Source organism: Aotus nancymaae, unplaced genomic scaffold (genome assembly GCF_030222135.1).
Source record: "Aotus nancymaae isolate 86718 unplaced genomic scaffold, 86718_ANA_hifiasm-v0.15.2.pri h1tg000099l, whole genome shotgun sequence".
NCBI lineage: Eukaryota > Metazoa > Chordata > Mammalia > Primates > Aotidae > Aotus > Aotus nancymaae.
In genome coordinates, this window is record NW_026988514.1 from 5,201,263 (window position 1) to 5,223,720 (window position 22,458).

Below are 22,458 nucleotides of genomic sequence, written 5' to 3' on the forward strand. Positions count from 1 at the left end.
TGGTAGGAGGTGATTGTAACATGGGGCCTTTCCCCCTATGCTGTTTTCATTATAGTGAGTGAGTTCTCATAGGATCTGATAGTTTTGTAAGTGTTTGACAGTTCTTCCCTCTCTATCTCTCTTCTCTCTCTCTCTCCCTTTCCCTCTCCCTCTCTCTCTTTCTCACCTGCCACCATATAAGACATGCCTGCTTCTCCTTCTGCCATGATTGTAAGTTTCCTGAGGCCTCGAAAGTGTGGATCTGTAAGTTAATTAAACTTCCTTCATTTGTAGATTACCCAGTCTCAGGGAAGCTCTTTACAGCATCATTTAGTCCATTCTCAATGGACTAATAGGCAAACCTGAACAAGAAGAATAAGGATCAGACATCACATTAGGTGACTTCAAAATCTAACACAGAACTCTAGTAACCAAACTAGCATGGTACTGGCATAAAAATAGATACATAGACCAATAGAACCCAGAAATAAATCCACACACTGACAACATACTCATCTTTGACAGTGACATCAAGAATATATAATGAAGAAAAAACAGTCTTTTCAATAAATGATGCTGAGAAAGCGATAATTATATGCAGAAGAATAAAAATCAATCAAATTAAATCAACATGGACTAAAGACTTAACTCTAAGACCAGAAGCTATGAACTACTAGAAGAAGACAGGGGAAATGTTCCAGAACATTGATCTAGGGCAAAGATTTTTTGTATAAGATCTCCAAAGCACAGGCACAAAAGGGAAAATAAACAAATGGGATTACATCAAGCTAAAAAGTTTCTGCACAGTAAAGAAAACATTCAACAGAGTGAAGGGACAACCCACAAAATAGGAGAATATAATTGCAAGCCAACCATTTGACAAGTAATTAATAACCAGAATATATAACGAGCTCAAACAACTCAATAGCAAACTCTTTTCAGGAGAGTAGAGAAAGTCAAACAAAACAAAACAAAAACAAAAAATAATCTGATTAAAAATCTGATCAGACATTTTTCAAAACACAAATCACAGACAGATATATAAAAAATGCTAACATCACTAATGATTGGAAAAATTCAAGTCAGAAGCACAAACATATTATCTCACCCCAGATAAAATGGCTCCTGTCAAAGAGATGAGTGATAACAGATGCTGAAGAGAATATGGAGAAAGGGGAATCTTCACACACTGTTGGTGGGAATGTAAATTAGTACAGCCAAAAAGAACAGTATGGAAGATCCTTTAAGAACTGAAAACAGCTTTGGGAGGCCGAGGCGGGTGGATCACGAGGTCAAGAGATTGAGACCATCCTGGTCAACGTGGTGAAACCCCGTCTCTACTAAAAATTACAAAAAATTAGCTGGGCACGGTGGTGCATGCCTATAATCCCAGCTACTCAGGAGGCTGAGGCAGGAAGAATTGCCTGAACCCAGGAGGTGGAGGTTGCAGTGAGCCGAGATCGCGCCATGGCACTCCAGCCTGGGTAACAAGAGCGAAACTCAGTCTCAAAAAAAAAAAAAAAAAACTGAAAACAGAACCACCATACGATCCAGCAATTCCACTGCTGGGTATATACTCAAAAGAAAGGGAATCTATCAAAGAAATATCTGCACTTGTATATTTACTGCAGCATTATTCATAATCACCAAGATTTGGAATCAACCTAAGTGCCCAAGGATGAATGGATTCTAAAAATATGGCATATATACCCACTGGAATATTATTTAGCCACAAAAATAAATGAAATCCTGTCATTTGTGATAACATGGATGGAACTAGAGGCCATTTACGTTAAGGTAAATAAACCAAGCACAGAAAGACAAATATCACAGGTTCCCACTCATATGTGGGAGCTGAAAAAGTGGATCCCGTGAAGGTGGGTGGCTTAGTAGTTACCAGAGACCTGGAAGGAAAGAGGGAAGGAGACATGAAAGAAAATAAAAAGAATATAAATGTATTTATTACCATTTAATGTACACTTAAAATGGTAAAGATGGGGGCCGGGCGCGGTGGCTCACGCCTGTAATGTCAGCTCTTTGGGAGGCCAAGGCAGGTGGATCACGAGGTCAAGAGATCGAGACCATCCTGGTCAACATGGTGAAACCCCGTCTCTACTAAAAATACAAAAAATTAGCTAGGCATGGTGGCCCGTGCCTGTAATCCCAGCTACTCAGGAGACTGAGGCAAGAGAATTGCCTGAACCCAGGAGGCAGAGGTTGCGGTGAGCCGAGATCGTGCCATTGCACTCCAGCTTGGGTAATAAGAGCGAAACTCCGTCTCAAAAAAAAAAAAAATGGTAAAGATGGTAAATTATAGTATGTAAAAAAAAATTTAATTTACAAAAATAACAAAAAAAATGACATACAAAAAAAGAGCAATTCCCACAGGAGAAAAAAAAGTTAGAAAAGGGTTCTATATATGAAGAGATCCAGGCCCAGAATAATCTTTTCTAGGGTTTATCAGTATGAATCAAAGCATGTATAAAAAAACCACTTCTAGGCTAGTCAAGGTTTTACTGTAGAGACAGTAAAAGAGACTGAAATGCAACCACCAAGAATATTAAGGAAAAGAAAGCATTAGATTTGATTATCGATAAATAAGAACGATTTACTCCAGGGAGGTGAATATGGATGAAATCATGCCCTTTGCCCCTTTAAAAATCACAAAATATAATTAACTTGGATTCGAAAGCACACATCAAAAAGCATGAGAGTTTATGAGAATTGTGTGAAGGGATTTGATGTGAAAAGAATCCATATAAAGTGCTCCTTCCCCCAGCCACCAGGTCTAGAGGACATCAATCGGTCCCATAGTGATGGTGCCATCAAATGCCAGGGACAAGAGGGTCACACTCAAAAAGTCACCATGCTTCTCAGAGGCAGGTCAGAATGTTCTCCCACCTTCCGTGTGGATAGCAGTGTGGAACTTACAAGTTGCATTACCTTACAGGCGCTCTTTTGTTCCCACTCATCTTAAAGCTATGAAGGCAGTTGAATGAGGAAGCCACGGTTTCAAAGAATTGGGTGACTTGCCCAAGAGAGCAGAGAAAGTCATTAGTGAAATTGACCTTAGTTCCCTTCTCAAGATCTCTTGGCCTGGCAATAGCACATACTGACACTGGACTTGGCACTTGAGCAGGAGGGTATGAGCTGCATCATATTGTTGGCACCAGTAAAAGGCCAGCCCACAGAAGTTGGGATCCTGAGAAGAATTGGAGAGTGAGACAAGGAAGAAGAAAGGAAAAAGACAATTCTAAGAAACTAATAACTTCTTTTACAAGGTGGAGTGTTGAGAGTTTGTCGAAAGTTGTCTTATTCTGTTTGTATTGCTATAAAGGAATACCTAAGGCTGCGAAACTTGGCTCATGGTTCTATAGGCTGTACAGGAAGTGTGGTGCTAGCACCTGCTTCTGATGAGGGCCTCAGGAAGCTTACAATCATGGCAGAAAGTGAAGGGTGAGCAGGTGTGTCACATAGTGAGAAAGGAAGGAAGGGAGGGGAGGAGGCGGTAAGCTGTTTTTAACAGGTCTCATGGTAACTAACAGGGTGAGAACTAGAAGAGTGCCCACAGGAGGGCACCAAACCATTCACGAGGGATCCGCTCTCATGACCCAAAGGCCTCCCAGAGGCCCACCTCCAACACTGGGGGTCACATCTCAACATGAGATTTGGAGGGGAGCAATATCTAAACTATATCAAAAGTAAATGGAAATAGAAAGAAAAGGATGAATGTATTAAAGTTACAATATTATCAAGAGAGATACTAGAAATAATCTAATGCTCAAACATTTCAAAGAACAGGGGAAGGAAAGGTTTGGTTGTCAGGGAAGCAACTCTTCTATATGCTTGATGGGACGTGGATAAATAGGTCAATAGAGATAAGCATTTTATTTAGAACTGTGGGGTAGTCCTCAGGGCAATTACTAATAGAAAGACTCAAAAATCTCTGTATCGTGATTCTGGGCTGGGGTGGCATCTGGTGAGAGATTGCTGCTTTGTATTATAAACCTTTTGTAATATTGTATTTGATTTGTTACTATGAATGTCTATTACTTTAAAAAATGATACAGGATCAATTATCTATATTTCTAGCATAGAGATACTTGCTGTCTTTTCATAAAGAACATTTTAAAGAGAAATCCCTACATAAATAATAAATAACATGCTTGTCATTCCTGACTTTCAGGAACATGATTGCTTTAAAACATAAGTTTTGTTCATTTAGGTGCAGCAAGGCCAACAGATAAGGAGGAGACTGCTGTTGAACAGATAGTCTGTTATGCACAGATCGGGAAGGAATGGCATGCCTTGCCATGGAGGCCACACTGCACCATGGGGGACAATGTGGTGAAGCTCCAGGGTTGGTTAGAAGACTTGGGGGAACTGTGGCAAGAGCCTTTAATGTGATTTTTGTGAGAAGAAACCAGCAAGCCAGGATAAGTAGACTTAGAATGGACTACTTTGAATAATTTTAGTGGGCTCTGGACACAGGCGTGTCCTGAGTTGCCTAGTGCCTGGCCCTGGGGTGATTAGGGCAGGTGGCCAAGGCCCAACGAGTGAGAGCCCACAGCAAAGGTGGTTGGGAGGGCTCAGGAGTGGTTGGTTTGCACAGAAAATCTGTGCTTGCTGACATCGTTTACCCTCTCTAGGGACTGGTGTCCCGGGAAGGGAAGTCCCTCCAGGGCCAGCAAGGCCCCAAGATTTCTACACCTTTCAAAATAGTTTAGTCAAAAAGCACCCAGTGTCTATTTCTTGCAACGGCAAAATAATATTAAAAAGAAAGCACCGATTGCTAGATATTGCCACCCTAGGTAGTGGTCACAAAGACCATTAGCCCCTGAACCCTCATGGATGGGTGTTGACAGAATCTTCTGTTTCTACCTCTGCTGTCCTTTCAGCCTTACCCATTGTCCCCTTATCTGCCTCTGACCCAGAAGAACACGCACAGCCCATCCAGTGGGCAGTGCATCCTCAAGGTGAGTAGCTCTGCTGGCCCTAAGTCCTTGCATGGGAAGCAACCTTCTGGCTTGCACTTGGCCACCTCAGAGAAAGGGAATATGCCAATCCTTTCTATGGGAGCATGGGACATCTCAGAGCTCATTAACAATTGATGCTTTGGTTACAGATCAACGTTGTGTTTTTCTCTATCACAAGCTAATTCCAACCCCAACATTTTGGATCTCTAAGCAACTGGCTGGGTTAAGCTTAGCATCCTGGCTGATATTTGGTTGCTATTACTTTAATGTTAATAATAGTTTCAGTCAACCAGCTGCCAATATGATAATTAGATAAAGCCTAGAAACAGGAAATAGAGAATAAAGCTCTCAACTTGGGACAGGGAAGTAGAGTGGCAGCCTTCTCTGTGAACCTACCTAGCTTGGCTGAATTTTCATAACACAAACAAATACAATAGCATTCTGCTATTAAAAAAAAAATCTGGGGTCCATCAGCTCTCTTCTCATTTTCTAGTGAATGGCTGGCAAAAATCTTCCAAACTGTTTACTTGACAATTTGTTTAAAAGTATAGTTTTGCAGCTGGGTGATTTGTTTGCTCTTTTTTCTCCTCCAAGAATCAAGTGTTACAATCAGGGATTGCTTGTTATGATGGAAGCCGTGCGGGCGGTTTGGATTTTGATGGGTGTCCCTACCCTGACAGCAGGCATCTGGCTTTGGAGGCCTGCCCTGGATCCCTCTGGCTGACTGCATCTCCCCTCCCCTGGTCCAGGCTTCAGTTTACATGGCTCTGCCATCGGGAAGTGGAATGGCACAGCATATGCAGCCATGCTGCTCAGCCAGGTACAAATAAGTGTTGTGTTGCTGCTCATCTGGGGCTGCTGGCTGCCTAGAAAAATGAAAAACGTGAGTTTGTAACAAGCAAAGTCCTGTGAACTATGGCCTCTTTCAATTATAAACGGATAATTTATCCACTGAAAAGATCATGTGGACCAAAGAATCAGAGTGCCTTTGGAAGAGTAATACACGTGGTTTTATATTAAAAAGGCGGTGGGGGGCAGGGGGAAGAGAGAAAGTGAGCCAGATTTCTCCAAAGAAACAGAAATAATAGGATATACAGCTATAGATGGATGAGGAGATTTGCTTGGGAATTGGCTCAATGATAGATGCTGAGAAGTTCCAGGACATGCCATCTGCAAGCTGGAAGCAGGTCCAGGCCCAGTCCAAGGCCTAAAAACCAGAAAGAAGAGGAACTGATGTAAGTCCCAGAATCCAAAGGCCTGAGAACCAGGAGCCCTGATGTCCGAGGGCAGGAGAAGGTGGATGTTTCAGCTCCAGAAGAAAGAGAATTCACCTTTCCTCTGCCCTTTTGTTCTCTCTGGGCCCCCAACAGGTTGACCGGTGCCACCTACATTAGTAAGGGTGGACCTTCTTATTCAGTCCACTGACTCAAAAGCTTATCTCTTCCAGAAACAGTCTCACAGACACACTCACAGATGATGTTTTACCAGTCATCTGAGCATCCTCAGCCCTCTCACGTTGACACCTATAATTAACCAGCTCAGATAAGCCAAAAGGGGGCTGGGGGCGCAGGGGCAGCATCAGCCGGCTCCTCGCCCTCTGACCAGGAGAAGGCGTGCACCGTAAGCACTCCACCCTCCCATTCGGCACCTGGCCCCAGGTGTAGCCACTGCGGACTCACCCTGCCTGGTGCGCACCACTCCCTCCTGTGGATGTGCGATCCCCAGACGGAAGCCTGGAGGGCCCGCGAGCTTCCGTAGCCAGGTGGCCCCGGGCTGGCTTGTCATCGGAAGCTGCCCAGATAGGATTTGGCGGTGGCAGAGGTGAGGGACTGAGAGGTGGGGACGGACTTCAGCAGGAGGATAGAGGGAAATGTCCCCTTTTCATCAAGCTGAAGTGTGCCCAAGCAATGTCCCGGCATCTCTGTGAAAGGTTGGCTGCCTGGTATGACTGAGAGGCCGGAGGTTTGGCCCTGGAAGGTCAAGTGTGATGGTCGATTTCTTTTTTTCCACTTTTTAACCTTTTTCTACTGTGAGGAGGTCGCCTAAGATGACTGAATTTGCCAACCCCACGGCATTTGAGTCAGCGCCATCCCGCACCCCACAAAACTCTGTAGAGCAATGTTTGCTCTATGATGGGAGAAGGTGAAAAGCCACTCAGGAAACCAGAAATCTGGCACTAAAAAAAGATGTTTTTCGTATCCAGGGCGGGTTGGGCTTCCCTTCATTACACACCAACAGATGCGCACCGAGCCCTTCGCCGCTCATTCCTGAGGGGCGGATTCCCCAGGGCAGGGAGAGAAAGGCTCTGGAGTCCCTGCCTGTCTGCCCATCTGTCCATCCTGGGGCGAGGATGAGCGGGTGTGCGCAGGCCCCGCGTGGGAGAGGCAATGGGGCCAGGAGCGGCCCGCCAGAAAGGTGCCAGGGAAAGCCCCAGAGGCGGAGGGGAAGGTGAGAACCCGGGGCGGTGGTGTGGCGAGCTCCTGGAGGGCTGCACGGAGAAGGGGAGAGCGGCCAGGGTCAGTGGTCCAGGGCTCTCCGGCGCGGCCCTGGCACCCGTGGGCACCTCCACGTCCTTCGCTCAGCTCCGCCGCGGCCACCGGCGGGGTCTGCGCGGGTGTGGCGACCGGGTGAGCACTTCTCTGCCCATGCGCCGCCTGCGCCGTAGGCCTCCCTCCCGGCACGCGCTTCCCCTGCCGGAACAGCCCGCCGGAGCGCGCCCTCTGCTGGCCCGGCCACGGCCGGCTGAGGGCTGCCTCCAGGCTCCACCCCAGCAGCGGGAGTACGCTCCCGGCTCATCGCACACCCACGTGGGATCGCCTTCTACCATCGCGGAAAGCAGCGGTGCAGCTTCTGCCTGCACACTCGCGTAACGGGGAGCTCACAAGCAGTCCAGGGCATTGCTATCAACGCTGACCATTAGAAATAGCTTCCTTATGTTGAGCTCTTTGTCGCTCACTCCATTTGTCCCACCTCTGCCCTCCAACTCTCCCCTGCAGAGCTTGGCTTCCCATGACAACACTTCAAGCATTTCAACACAGCCGCCACCTAACCTCAGTTCCTCTGCTCTGCCTGAACCTCCCTGAGCCCTCCAATCATTGTGGTATGATGTAGCGTCACCATTCAGACGACTCATGTCAGGACACAAACCATCTACAGAGCCCCTTCTTGACTGTGGTGCCCAGAAGTACACTTGAGCCTGCAGATAGGGTCTGTGCACTGCACAGGAAAGGATGTCACCTGTGGAGTCTAACCCCTGGCCTTAGGACACATAGGCAGAGGTCATAGCAGTCCATGTGCCAGAATCGTCACACTTCTGACACACTGAGTTTATGTTCAATTTTATTCATTTTCATATGTTCTACTAATTAATCCCATCCCTGAATCCAGCCAGCAAACATTTAATTCCTGACGAGTGCCAGGCAGCTGATATTATTGCTATTCAATCTAAGGGATATCTTCACAGTTTCTGCACTAAAATTCATCCTGGCTTACCACATCCATAATTCTCACTTATGTTAATCATTTGGGATGGTGATGTTTTTAAATATCCAATATATCTGTAATGGCTTCCAGATCCATCTAATTAGTAAGTTTGACAGGCAGCCTTTATGTCCTAGTGCTGCTAAAATACCAAAATCCTGCTTCATTTCAGGTAAGGAGGCAGCACAGCCCCTTTCCCCTTTGTGAAAGATTGCTTAACCAATTATCAAGGCTTTTATGAGGAGTTCATGAGGATCTTAACCTATTGTCTTTAAGTTGATCAAAAAGCTTGCTCTGTCACCTTGTCACATGCCTTACAGAAATCCAGAGATGCCGAGTCCACTACATTTCCCTGATGAGCAGCCTAGTAATTGCACTAGCGTCCTGCTACCCTGCTGGGCGGTTTTGATGAAACGCCCATCATTATCTCTCCTGGTCTCTAAACCTGTTGTTCTGCTAGGCAGGCTGGACACTGAGGTCCCACGGCTGCACACAGAAGCACACCCAGGCTCCTGACTCAGAAAGGAGCCTGGGACTCAAGCTTTGTCTCTGATGGTCCCCTGAGGAGGTGGGTGCTTTGTTCCTCTCTTGTGCTTAGCTGTGCCTTGTCCCAGCAGAAGTGTCTCAAGTCATGGGGTTTCCCCATGCCCCTACAGAGGCTATTTTAGTCTAATGATACATGGCATTCTTAACAAGGGCTTCCTGATATTAATCATAAATTGTCCTGCACTGATTTCACACTATTATTCTTCCTTACAACTTTTGTTTTTAATACAGCTTAACGTCCACCTCCCTCAGGCTGTGTCTGAATATGTGTGTGATGTGGTTATGACTGTTTCAAATATGTTTTATAAGACATATTATTTACTGTTATATATATTTTAAGGAGAAAGAAGATGTAGCCTTTCCATTGCACTGGAAACTATACTGAAGTGATGGCTGAGGCCTAGGTGTGTCCTTGAGGTGGAGGAGTGGGTGTGGGGAGTTCTCTCTGTCCTGCTTTCTGGCCTCGGCTTCCTAGCTTATTGAATTGCTGGGATGGGGTGATCCCAAGCATCACTCCCAACTCTTCTACAACACCTGAAGGTCTCCACTCACAATATAGACCTATGGTCTCTGGATTTGTAATTGACTTTTGTAAGAGTACTACTGCTACTAATGAGAATAGTAACTGACACTCACTGAATATGCATCTGTGACTTTGGCTTCGGCAACTTGCTTAGTTCTTATAACACACCTCTGAGATAGATGTACTACTTTATTTACAGATGAAAAAGACTGAGGTCTGGCATGCTCAAGCCACTCACTCAGATGAACATGCTGTTACGCAGCAGCTAGCAAACCAGATCTGTCTGCATTTGTTACAACCAGAGGCTGCAGTGTGGAGATTCTACCTGAGGAGACATATAAAATCTAGAACTCTGCAGTCTGGTGTCCAATATGGGAGCCAGGCTGGGCGCGGTGGCCCATGCCTGTAATCCCAGTCCTTTGGGAGGCTGAGGCAGGTGGATCACCTGAGGTGAGGAGTTCAAAACCAGCTTGACCAATATGGTGAAATCCTGTCTCTACTAAAAATACAAAAATTAGCCAGGCATGGTGGCACATGCCTATAATCACAGCTATTCGGGAGGCTGAGGCAGGAGAATTGCTTAAACCCAGGAGGTGGAGCTCTGATGCACCTTGTACCTGCAGCTCCCCCTTGTCTGGGAGCCAAGTCCTTGGCCTTCATGGTTGACCCCACTCCTGACCTTCTCCTTCACTAGGCAGCCAGTGGCTGCTTCATTATAGCTCTACACTTCAACAACTCCCAAAGAACCTAAGTGTCATTAAGCAATTTTATAGCAGTCTGGGGCTGACTGGCAGTTCAGAAGTGACCGCAGAGTTGCTTGCCATCCAACAATTTGAAAACAGTCAAGGCCTCAGTGGGGGGTGAGGGTACTTAGCACAGGGCTGAGGGCACAAGTATAATGTCTAAGGCCCAGCACAGAGTCCTGCCAAAGCCTTGGCAACAATCCCAGTGCTGTGTCTGGAGAAAGTGACAAATGTTCCAGAAGTGGGAGGGGACATGTCTCTCCCAGGGAGACTCTGCTTGAGGCTGCATTTACACAAGGGCATACTTTGGGTTACTGTAGAAAACTAGATGACTAGAACCACAGTAAAAGCCAACTACTGTGTGAAAACTGCATGCAGATAGTTCTGGCATGGGAGGGTGGTTTCCTGATTGAAACAATAATAATACTGGAGTGTGTGACTAAAAGGAAAGAAAGGTGATTTGTAGAAATAACTGCTCATACTGAAAGAACGAGTTCACCCTCGTGCCTAAGACAACTCAGCCTGATTAGGGAGAAGTAAGGAAGACAGGGTAAATAATAATCTTCCTCACCTACCAATGCCAGGAGCAGCTCCAGGACCAGGTGAGGGAGGTCACTTAAGGAAGTGCTTCTGCTCAGGGCGGTAGGGGTGCAAGGTCAGCTCCTGAGAATGTGCCTCTTAAATGCTGGGCTCTGGGAGGATGGTGTCTGCCTGGCTGTACCCTAGTCCCAGCCCTAACCAGGCTTTTGTTAAGAATCTACTTACTTTAGCTTATTTGTTCCATATAAAAACTTCGTGGTATAGAATTACTATCCCCGTTTTATAAACAGAAGAACTGAGGCTCAGGTTCAAAGTCACACAGTGAATAAACTCAAACACACAGCCTCACAATCTCATAATCTGCTTAAAACAATTGCAGATTTATTTTCCCAACATTAAAACAACTCTGGTGATGATGAATGCCAACCACTCTGATGGTGAAAAAGAAGAAAGAAAAAAAGAAAACAACTCTGGAGGACAGATAGATTAATCTGGCCAGGGTCATGACCCAGCCACTTGCTGTTTGACTTGAGCCCAATCCCTTAACTTCTCCAGGACTCAAGTTCCTTGGTTGTAAGTGGGGAGTAATAATAGGACATGTATAGATTTGTTATGGGGCTGAAATGAGGACATGCACATAAAGCACTCAATGAAGTGCCTGGCACAGGTTACAGGCAACACTGAATAATACCAATGAACAGCAAGAACCAAGAGTCACTCATTCAACAAAATGTTTCCATGCCCAGGTGCCTCCAGCCAGTGACTACCCTGAAAGAGCTCATAATCTGGAGGCAGGACAGAAAAAAAAAAATAAAGCATGAGGAGTGGATAGCATGAAATGAGACTCGTGGGAGCCAGAAGAGGAAATTTCCAACAGTTTAGAGGCAGCATGGAAGCTACAAAGAGGAGGTGACTTTGGAGACGAGTCTCAAAGGGCCACTCTTAGGCTTACAGGCAGGAAAGGCACCCCAGGGAGCTGTGCTTCAGCCTGTGATCCCTTTAGGAAGCCTGAGCCAATCTCAGGATGCCTGGAATGGAAGGAGGGAAGAAGAGATAGGAGAGTTGGGTTCCAGAAAGTGTACAGGTTCCAAACACAAATGTGTTTTGCCATGTGGGCTTGCCCAGCCCAGAAGTGTGGTCCTTTTGCACTCTGATTTAGAGAGTGCAATTCCTGCATTCTAGTGCGGAACCACCTTTCACTCGTTTCAGGACATAATCATTCTTCTCTGCTCTTTTTCTTACAGGCAGGTGACTCCTGTATCTACTCCACCATTGGCTTCCTATGTTTCCAAGCATGTTGCCCTCTGTTGGTGCTGGAGTCCAGCACAGATACCTTCTGGACATCCTGGTCTGCACCTGCACCTAGCTGAGAAGGGGCTCCCTGGCAGCTGTGGGCTGACAGAGGCACTGGTGGCCTCTGGGGAGAGCAGCAGTTTGGGAAGAAAGAACTATAGAGACCTCTGAGGCTCCCTCAGGCAGTAGCCTCACTGGTCAGACTCCCGGATCTCTTCATGTCTGGTGGCCATGCTGAAGCGGGAAGTCGACGTCTCCCTCTCGGGAGTGAAAAGATCGGTATAAGTACCAGCAAGATCATTATTCTTATCTCCATTTCTCAGGTAAAGAGATATCACCCAACTCACAGGTGGCAGAGTAGGATTCATATTCAATTTTTCCTGCCTTGGCAGTTATAGCAACATCAAGCACTGCCTGCAGTCCCTTCGTCACAAACAACCAGCACTACTAATTTTCCCAGCTACCCGCTCTTACTTTGAATCATTTTTTCCCTCTTCACTGACACCAAGGAACGGAGGACACTTGTGTAGGTCTTTTCTATCCCATCAACTTCCTCCCCATCACCTTCCTCCAGTATTGAGACATGATTAGTCTTAAAACTACTCTTCAGGAAAAACAAACAAAAGCAACTACTCTTAGCCAGTCCCTTGGCACCTGGTCATTCACACCATCCCTGACTCCTCCCACCTACTTCGGCACCCCCCACAAGCCCTGACTCCTCCCACCATCCGTAGCCCCTCCCACCACTCCTGTCTACTCCCACCAGCCCAGCCCCTCCCACCACCCTTGAGGCTTCCCACCAGCCCCTCCCACCAGCCCTGGCTCCTTCCACCATCCTCTGCCCTTCCAATCACCCCTGGCTCCTCCTACCAATCTCAGCCCCTCCCACCACCTCTGGCTTCTCCCATCACCTCAGCTTTTCCTGTCACCCCTGGGTCCTCCGATCACCCTCTGCCCTCCCACCAGCCCTGGGTCCTCCCACCACACTCAGCCCCTCCCACCAACCCTGGCCCCTGTGCGCCCCACAACTCACTTGGCTGCTATTGAGCATTGACCCCTTCAAGACTTCTAACCTGGTCTTTGAACCCCTCTTCCCAAAACTATGGCTCTTACAAGGTGGAGGTAGAGACCCCTTCCTCGATGGTTCCACACCTTCTGACCACCACCTCGAAAGGAAGTAGAGGTCTAGCTGCTCAAAGGTTTGGGAGGCTGGGAGGCATACCTGCAGCACGCAGTCAGGAAGTAAACTTGAATCTATACAAGCTACCATTTCAAAGAAGTCAGCTATGCTATGCTTGTGGGAATTTCAAACTGAGCACATTTCTTTTTTTTTTTTTCTTTTTGAGATGGAGTCTCACTTTTGTTGCCCAGGCTGAAGTGCAATGGTGCAATCTAGGCTCACTGCAATCTCCGCCTCTCGTGTCCAAGTGATTCTCCCGCCTCAGCTTCCCGAGTAGTTGGGATTACAGGCGTCCACCATCACTCCCAGCTAAGTTTTGTATTTTTAGTACAGACCGGGTTACCATGATGACCAGGCTGGTCTTGAACTCCTAATCTCAGGTGATCCACCCACCTTGACCTCCCAAAGTGTTGTTATTACAAGGAGTGAGCCACCGCGCCCAGCCAAACTGAATACATTTGTAAGTGGGCCGAGTATGTAGGGTCCAGTCCTACAGGGTCCTTTGAGCCCCTCTCTACAGGTGTTGGGGTGAGAAACTGTGGAAATAAAAAACACGAGACACCAAGAAAGAGAAAACAGAGTTTGGGCCCAGTGCCAACCAAAGCACGGAGTCCAGCAGTGGCCCGGAGTGCCTGGATACTCTGACTTTTATTGAGTACAAAGCAGGGGGCAGGGTAAGTAGGGTGAGGTAATGGTGGTCAGTGATACGGTCAGGTAAATCACATGTCTTGGAGATGGGGGCCCAGGTCTTTCAAGTAGCCGAGGCAAGGAGAAAACCTAATGCATCAGCACTTTTTCATACTTGTCAAGAAAGAACAAAGACATTAAAATTTATGTTACTATTACCGATTTTATATTTTAAGAAAGGGAGGGACCAGGTGCAGATGTGGAACATGAAAGTGGACATGGAACGTGACCACTGAGGCACAGCATCACATAGAGACAGTTGAGCCCCTGGATGTCCGTGGGCTTACCTGACAGCCATCAGGCCCACCACAAGAGCTTTGAGAAGCGGAATTTTCTCCTAACTCCCCTGAGGAAGGAGACCTCTTGGACATTTTGGACGTCTCCTTCCCTAGCTGGCTAAACAGCGGGCACTTTCCCAGTGCTAGCACTGCCGCACAGCCAAGGCGCCCTCCAGCAGCCCTTATGCGGGCATGACAGAGGGCTTAAAGCATCTTGCCTTAGGATCACTTTGTTCACAATGTCACCTCAGTTCCATGCTTCATAACATGATAATCATTAGTAAGATTAAAATATTATATTGAGTATATATAGTTCTGTGACTATATATGAATAACTATGTGATTAATCATGATTATATATAGGAATAACTATGTAACTATATGTCTAATTCTTTTCTAGTTCTGTATTCATATGGGAACAGGCTGAGGCTTCAGACCATTGTCTCAGCACTTGTGGGGTCTCCCATGAGGTGTCCCACCCACACAAGTAACTCTCCCCTCCTTCCCCCTCCTCTCAAACATGCCCATGCTCATCTTTGGCCTCCCCACACCCACGTTTCTTTTTATTTCTCAATGTGTTTTGGTTATAGCTTAGGTCTCTTTCCAAACATCACCTCAGAAACCTCAGCTTTAACATTTCAAGGTATTTTGCTAAACAATGACATCTACTCTGTAGAAAGATTGCTCCACCAACTAAGTTGCCGAGGTCAACAGAGTACATTTGGGGAGCTGCTCTGCTGCACATTCACAGATACACAGCCACGCTTTACTTCGGACTGTATTTGATTAGGCCCAGGTTGAGAATATTACCCAAGTTCCATCATATATCCTACCAGTGCCCTCATCCCTAACTGTGACACAAGGCACACTGCTCGCCCAGTCCTGTGCAGCCTGGTGTGGCAGCAAGGAAGAGTGAGCTGCTTCTCTATATTCTGAAGCGTTTGGCTGTTTTGTGCCAAGACCTATGGTTACTTTACTTCTGGTTATCATCTTCAGAAGTCCTTGGGCTCCATTTTTTTAAAATGAGGCAGCTGTGAGCATCATAATTGCAGTAATGTGCCCCAGCAACTTCCAGATTTTCTCTTTAAAATATGTTTCCAGTTATAACTCAAGTTTATCATTTTATCATCAAATCACTTAGTAGAAAATGTTACATTTGGGTCTCATCATGGATAATCACTCTGAAGAAAGAATTTTATTTCCGTAAAGATTGAGTTTAATAAAGCCTCTGGTGAACTTCAGGCTTGCCAGGCTGAGCCGCAACAGCTCACCCTGGCTGGGAGGGACTAGCTGCTGGCTTTCCCCATCTCTTTCCCCATAGAGAAATCTATGCCCTGAGTCACCCACCCTGTGTCGTTCTGTGGCAAAGAAAACGTACTTCCAGTTTCAACATGTGGCTTAACCTCATGCTGCAGTGGAAGCTGGTATGCCTAGCCCAGGTTAAGGGGCCACAGGCTCCTTGAGGCTACGAGGAATACTGCTTTTCTCCTCGCACTTGTGAAGGAACACAGACCTGTGGATCCTTCTGCTCCATCTTCTCCTGTTTTTGCATTATTGTCTTATATTGTATTATACTGTCTTCTGCCCCAGAGCACATTGCCCATTCTAGGCATCCGTTTTCTTTCCCAAAGCCCTGTTTCAGTTCATGGAGAAATCGATCACATGCACTTTGTACCCAGAATGTGAAAATCAGAGATCTGGCACACAGCTGCAGCCCATTTGCTGCAGAAAGCAAAATGGATCTCTATATTTTCTACCTGATACATCTTCATCAACATCATCCATTCTCTGACATGCACAGCACTCTAAGAGTTGCCAAACAATTTTCACATCCATTATTCTTATTTGATATTCATGTATCTGTTAGAAAGTAAAAGGATATGCAATTTCCCCCCATGTTATGAGGGGGAAATTAATGCGAAGGCAGGCAAAATACTTTTGTCAAAGAAAGAAAGTGGTAGGTTTTCTGATATCTGGCCTAAACTATTTCAGATATACCAGGATTTACCAAAGAAAATATATTTGTCTGTTAGTCTATTACATGCTAAGATAGCATTATTTAGGTTTAAATATATTATACAGACATAATGGGGGGAAATTAGCCTCTGAAACTTTGATGACGCCAATAATAGCTTCTAACAGCTCTTGCGGTACGTGAGAGCTAGCAAATGAAACTGACCGGTAGTGAGAAACATAAAAAGTCAGTCATGAAACTTGATAAATGACGCTTACAGAAAACCCACAGTATCATCTTACTGGTGAAATACTGGATGCTTTCCCTCTAAGATCAGGAACAATACCACGATGTCTGTCCTTGTCACTTCTATTTGACATTGTACTGGGGATTCTAGCAGGGTGGCAATTAGGCAAGGAAGAGAAACAAAAGGGAGCCAGATGGGAAGGGAGAATTCAAACTACATTTGCAGATGCCACGATCTTGTATTTAAAAGCTCTGAAGGAGTCCACTGAGAAACCATTAAAACTATTACAAATGAGTTGAGAAAGGTTTCTGGAACAAAATCAATGTACGTACATTTATTATAGTAGCCACTCTCATCCACGGTTTTGCTTTCTGTGTTTTCAGTTATCCAAGGTCAACTGCAGTCAGAAAATAGCTGAGTACAATCGAACAAGGTATTTTGAGAGACAGAGAGACTACATTCACATATCATGTATTACTGTATATTGTTATCATTGTTCTATTTTATTATGTTAATTATGCTAATTTTTACTGTGCCTAATTTATAAATCAAAATTATAGGTATGTATGGATAGGAGAAAACATAGGCTTTAGCACTATCTGTGGTTTCAAGCATGCACTGGGGGTCTTGGAAAGTATCTCCCACAGATAAAGGGGTCCATTGTGTATTTCTATATACTAACAATGAACAACTTGAAAGCGAAACTAAACAATTCCATTTACAGTATCATCAAAAATAATAGCATACTTAGGAAAACATTTAACAAAAGAAGTACCAGATTTTACACCAAAAACTGCAAGATATCCTTGAAATACATTTAATAAAACCTAAATAAGGGCCGGGCATGGTGGCTCATGCCAGTAATCCTGGAACTTTGGGAGGCTGAGACAGGCAGATCACCTGAGGTCAGGAGTTTGAGACAAGCCTGGTCAACATAGCGAAAGCTCGTCTCTACTAAAAATACAATCTGGACGTGGTGGTATGCACCTGCAATCCCAGCTACTCAGGAGACTAAGGCGGGAGAATCACTTGAACCCTGGAGGTGGAGGTTGCAGTGAGCCAAGATCACGACACTGCACTCCATGCACTCCAGCCTGGGTACTAGAGCAAGACTTCTTCTGAAAGAAAAAAAAAAAAAAAAAGAGAACCTAAATAGGTGGAAGCACATCCCACATTCATGGATAAAATGAGTAGCATTCTTAAATGACAATACTTCCCACATTATCCTGTAACTCAAATGCAGCTCCTATCAAATTCCCAACTTTCTCTTTTGCAGAAATAGACACAGTGGTCCTCACATTTATATAAAACTGCAAGGGGATTCTAAATAGTTTAAACAATCTTGCAAAAGAACAAAATGTGTAGGACTCACACTTCTTAATTTAAAACTTAATAAAAAGCAAGACTAGCAAACAATACAGTCAGGATGGCTAAAGGTGACCCCAAGAAACCAAAGGGCAAGATGTCTACTTGTGCCTTCTTTGTGCAGACGTGCAGAGAAGAACATAAGAAGAAAAACCTAGAGGTCCCTGTCAATTTTGTAGAATTTTCCAAGAAATGGAAAATAATAGCATACTTAGGAAAGTATGCTTCCACCTCTGAGAGGTGGAAGACAATGTCCGGGAAAGAGAAATCTAAATTTGATGAAATGGCAAAGGCGGATAAAGTGCCCTATGATCGGGAAATGAAGGATTATGGACCAGCTAAGGGAGGCAAGAAGAAGGATCCTAACACCCCCAAAAGGCCACCGTCTGGATTCTTCCTGTTCTGTTCAGAATTCCACCCCAAGATCAAATCCACAAACCCTGGCATCTCTATTGGAGATGTGGCAAAAAAGCTGGGTGAGATGTGGAATAACCTAACTGACAGCAAAATGCAGCCTTACATCACTAAGGTGGCAAAGCTGAAGGAGAAGTGTGAGAAGGATGTTGCTGACTATAAGTTGAAAGGAAAGTTTGATGGTGCAAAGGTCCTGCTAAAGTTGCCCAGAAAAAGATGGAAGAGGAAGACGAAGAAGACAAGGAGGAAGAGGAGGAGGAGGAGGATGAATAAAAAAACTGTTTATCTGTCTCCTTGTGAATACTTAGAGTAGGGAAGCGCCGTAATTGACACCTCTTATTTGAGAAGTGTCTGTTTCCCTCATTAGATTTAATTACAAAATTTGATCAAGATCATATTGTAGTCTCTCAAAGTGCTCTAGAGATTGTCAGTGGTTTACATGAAGTGGCCATGGGTGTCTGGAGCACCCTAAAACTGTATCGAAGTTGTATATATTTCCAAACATTTTTAAAATGAAAAGGCACTCACTCTCTTGTTCTCCTCACTCTGTGCACTTTGCTGTTGGTGTGGCAAGGCATTTAAAGATGTTTCTGGCATTTTTTTTATTTGTAAGGTGGTGTTAACTATATGGTTGTTGGCTACAAATCCTGAGTTATCAACTGTATATATCTATAGTTTGTAAAAAGAACAAAACAACCAAGACAAACTCGATGTTCCTTGCTTCGCACTGAGGCTGAGGGAAAGATGCCTTTTGGAGGGGCTGTAGCTCAGGGCGTGCACTGTGAGGCTGGACCTGTTGACTCTGCAGTGGGCATCCATTTAGCTTTAGGTTGTCTTGTTTCTGTATATAGTGACATAGCATTCTGCTACCATCTTAGCTGTGGACAAAGGGGGTCAGCTGGCATGATTTTTTTTTTTTTTTTTTAAGTGCGGTAGTTTTTAAACTTTGTTTTTAAACAAACTGTAGAACTCTTCATTGTCAATAAAGTGAAAAGCCACTGCATCAATGAAAGTTCAAGAACCTTCTGTACTTAAACACGATTTGCAACTTTCTGTTATCTTTTTTTTGTATGTTTAGAATGCTGAAATGTTTTTGAAGTTAAATAAACAGTATTACATTTTTCCAAAACTTACTAAAAAGCTCTGATAATAGCAACACTGTGATACTGAGGTAAGAATAGACAAAGAGATCACTGGACTAGAACTGAGAATCCATACATAAAACCTCACATTTATGATCAATTGATTTTTGATGCGAGTGTCAAGATCATTAAATGACAACAGCATAATCTTCTCACCAAATGGTTCTGAGACAACTGGATCTCCACATGTGAAAGAATGAAGTTGGACTTCTATCTTACACTACATAAAAAATTAGCTCAAAACGGATCAAAGACTTAATGTAAGGACTAAAAGTATAAAATTCTCATATGAAAAAATAGGTATATCTTCATGACCTTTGATTTTTAGATATGACACCAAACACACACACACACACACACACACACACACACACAATCAGACAAGTTGAACTTCATTAAAATTAAAAACATGTGCATCACAGGACATTATCAAGAAAATGAAAAGACAACTCACATGGGAGAAAATATTTATAAATAATATATCTGATAAGAGTCTAGTATCCAGACAAATAACCCAATTTTAAAAATAAGTGAAGGATTTAAATGGCCATCACTCCAAAGATAAACAAATGGTTGATCGCTTCTCGGCCTTTTGGCTAAGATCAAGTGTAGTAACAAATGGTTGATAAGCACATGAGAAGATGCTCAGCTTCATTAGGTAAGTGCAAATCAGAACCACTTTATGTCTACAAGGACAACTATAATAAGACGGAGAGATAAGAACAAGTGTTGGCAAGGATGTGGAGAAATTGAAATCCTCAGGCACTGTTGGTGGGAGTGTAAAATGGTGCAGCCATTTTGGAAAACAATTTGACAGCTTCTCATTAAGTTAAAGTAGGGTTACCATATGATCCAGCAATTCCACTGGATGTTTAACTGAGATAACTTAGAAATTATATCCACACAAAAACTTGTACATGAATGTTTATAGCAGAATTGTTCATCATATCCAAAAAGCGAAACAACATAAGTGTTCCATCAACTGGTAAATGGATAAACAAAATGTGATATAAAATACATACAATGGAATATTACTTGGCAATAAAAAGGAATGAAGTACTGATATGTGCTATAGCACAGATGAATCTTAAAAACACGTGAAAGAAGTGACAAAGCCAGACACAAAAGGCCACATATATATGGTTCATTTTACATAAGACGTCCAGAACAGAGAAATCCATAGAGACAGAAAATAGATTACTGGTTGCAAGGGGTGGTGGTGTTTGGGGTGGTGATGGAGAGTGACTGTTAATGAGTACAGTTTTGGCCGGGCGTGGTAGCTCACGCCTGTAATCCCAGCACTTTGGGAGGCCAAGGCGGGTGGATCACGAGGTCAAGAGATCGAGACCATCCTGGTCAACATGGTGAAACCCCGTCTTTACTAAAAAATACAAAAATTAACTGGACATGGTAGCGCTCACCTGTAGTCCCAGCTACTCGGGAGGCTGAGGCAGGAGAATTACTTAAACCCAGGAGGCGGAGGTTGCGGTGAGCTGAGATCATGCCATTTGCACTCCAGCATGGGTAACAAGAGCGAAACTATATCTCAAAAAAAAAAAAATGAGTATAGTGTTTTGTTTTGTTTTGTTTTGTTTTTTGGTAGGGGGAATGAAAATATTCTGGAATGCTTTCCAGCAATGTTATTAAAAACAACGTGTTTATTTGTCAATGGCACTAAACTCCATCCTATGTAAAGGCTGAAATTTCTGCTCCATTTCCTAAGGGGATTTGGTTCTGGTTGCCTGAGGGAAGGGAAGAGATCACTTTTCAATGTCATGGCTGGATACCGTATGTATGGCAGATGAGCTCATCTTGTGGGTGAGCAGGGCTCCCGTTTATACAATGTTAGATTCTGCTTAGACTCTACCACCATAGGAGTGTGAATATTGTTACCATTATGTTACCCGGTTGTCCCAGGGTGGAGCTTCTCTTGTGGATGGCATGCTTCCCTTCTGCCACCACAAGTGAGATATGGAGTCTTAGGGCCTAAACAAGTTGCCTTGATGCTGGTAACCCTAAAATCAAATACATTTTCAAGGGGAGACCCCGTGGTCATACTAGCTTTCTGTTTCACTCAAGTGATGGAGAGTAAATTGTTCAGATTCAAAGGCTAAACTTGGTCATGAGTGAATATAGACTATTCTAGAAGCTCAGCCCCTGAGCCTTATCCAACAGGAGCACTGGGGGCCTCCCAAGCAGAGAAAAGCAGGGCCAGTCTTGCTGAGCCAAGTGCAGGGGTCACAGGGCCGCTTGCCCACCTTCTAGCATAGCCCGTCGTGTACTCAGACCTCAGCTTGCTTCTGCCCTCACCATTGTGGCACCTTAGTGCAAATGGTTTCAATCCACCTTATTAAGACTGATTTCAGTTACTAGACTAATTTCCATCAGATAATATACCCCAAGGCAGATATTCAAAGAAAACTCCTGCCTCCTTCAAACCCTGGTACCCTTATGGGTCATGAGGTGCATCATACATATTAGTTAATACATAATAAAACATCTACATACAGATAACAGGGAATTTTTTAGACTTCATTTTTGAGAGCAGCTTTAGTTTCACAGCAAAACTGAGAGAAAGATACAGAGATTTCCTCATATATCATATCCTTCACATGTACACAGCCCCCCATTACCAACATCCCCCACCGCAATAGTACATCTGTCACCACTGATGAGCCTGCATTACATGTCATTATCACCAGAGTCCACAGTTTACGTTAGGCTTCACTCTTGCTGTAATACATTCCAGGACCGAGCCTGCTAGCTCAGGGCTCCCTTCTTCTTTTTAGAAAGCCACCACAACCCCATTCCCATGATAACCCATTAATCTATTAATCCACTAACCCCCGTGAAGGATTAATCCAATCATGAGGGCATCCTCATGACCCTGTCACCTCTTAAAGGTCCTGCCTTTCAATACTGCCACATTGGGGATGAAATTTCAACATAAGTTTTGGAGGGGACAAACATTCAAACCCTAACAGTCTTGTCACTTACCCACTTATCTTTTACTGTATCAACTACATTGTTTTCACTGTTATAACTTTATAATGACTCTTACCTGCTTTCCTGGTCCTTTTCAGCTTCTTTAAGCTAGTCATTTAATTTTAC

The 22,458-nt window shown here is 44.4% G+C and overlaps 1 pseudogene; it reads left to right on the forward strand.

The window, feature by feature from the left end:
* The first annotated feature begins 17,852 nt into the window (after positions 1-17,852).
* On the forward strand, positions 17,853-18,478 carry LOC105733249 (high mobility group protein B3-like; annotated as a pseudogene).
* Positions 18,479-22,458: the final 3,980 nt, after the last annotated feature.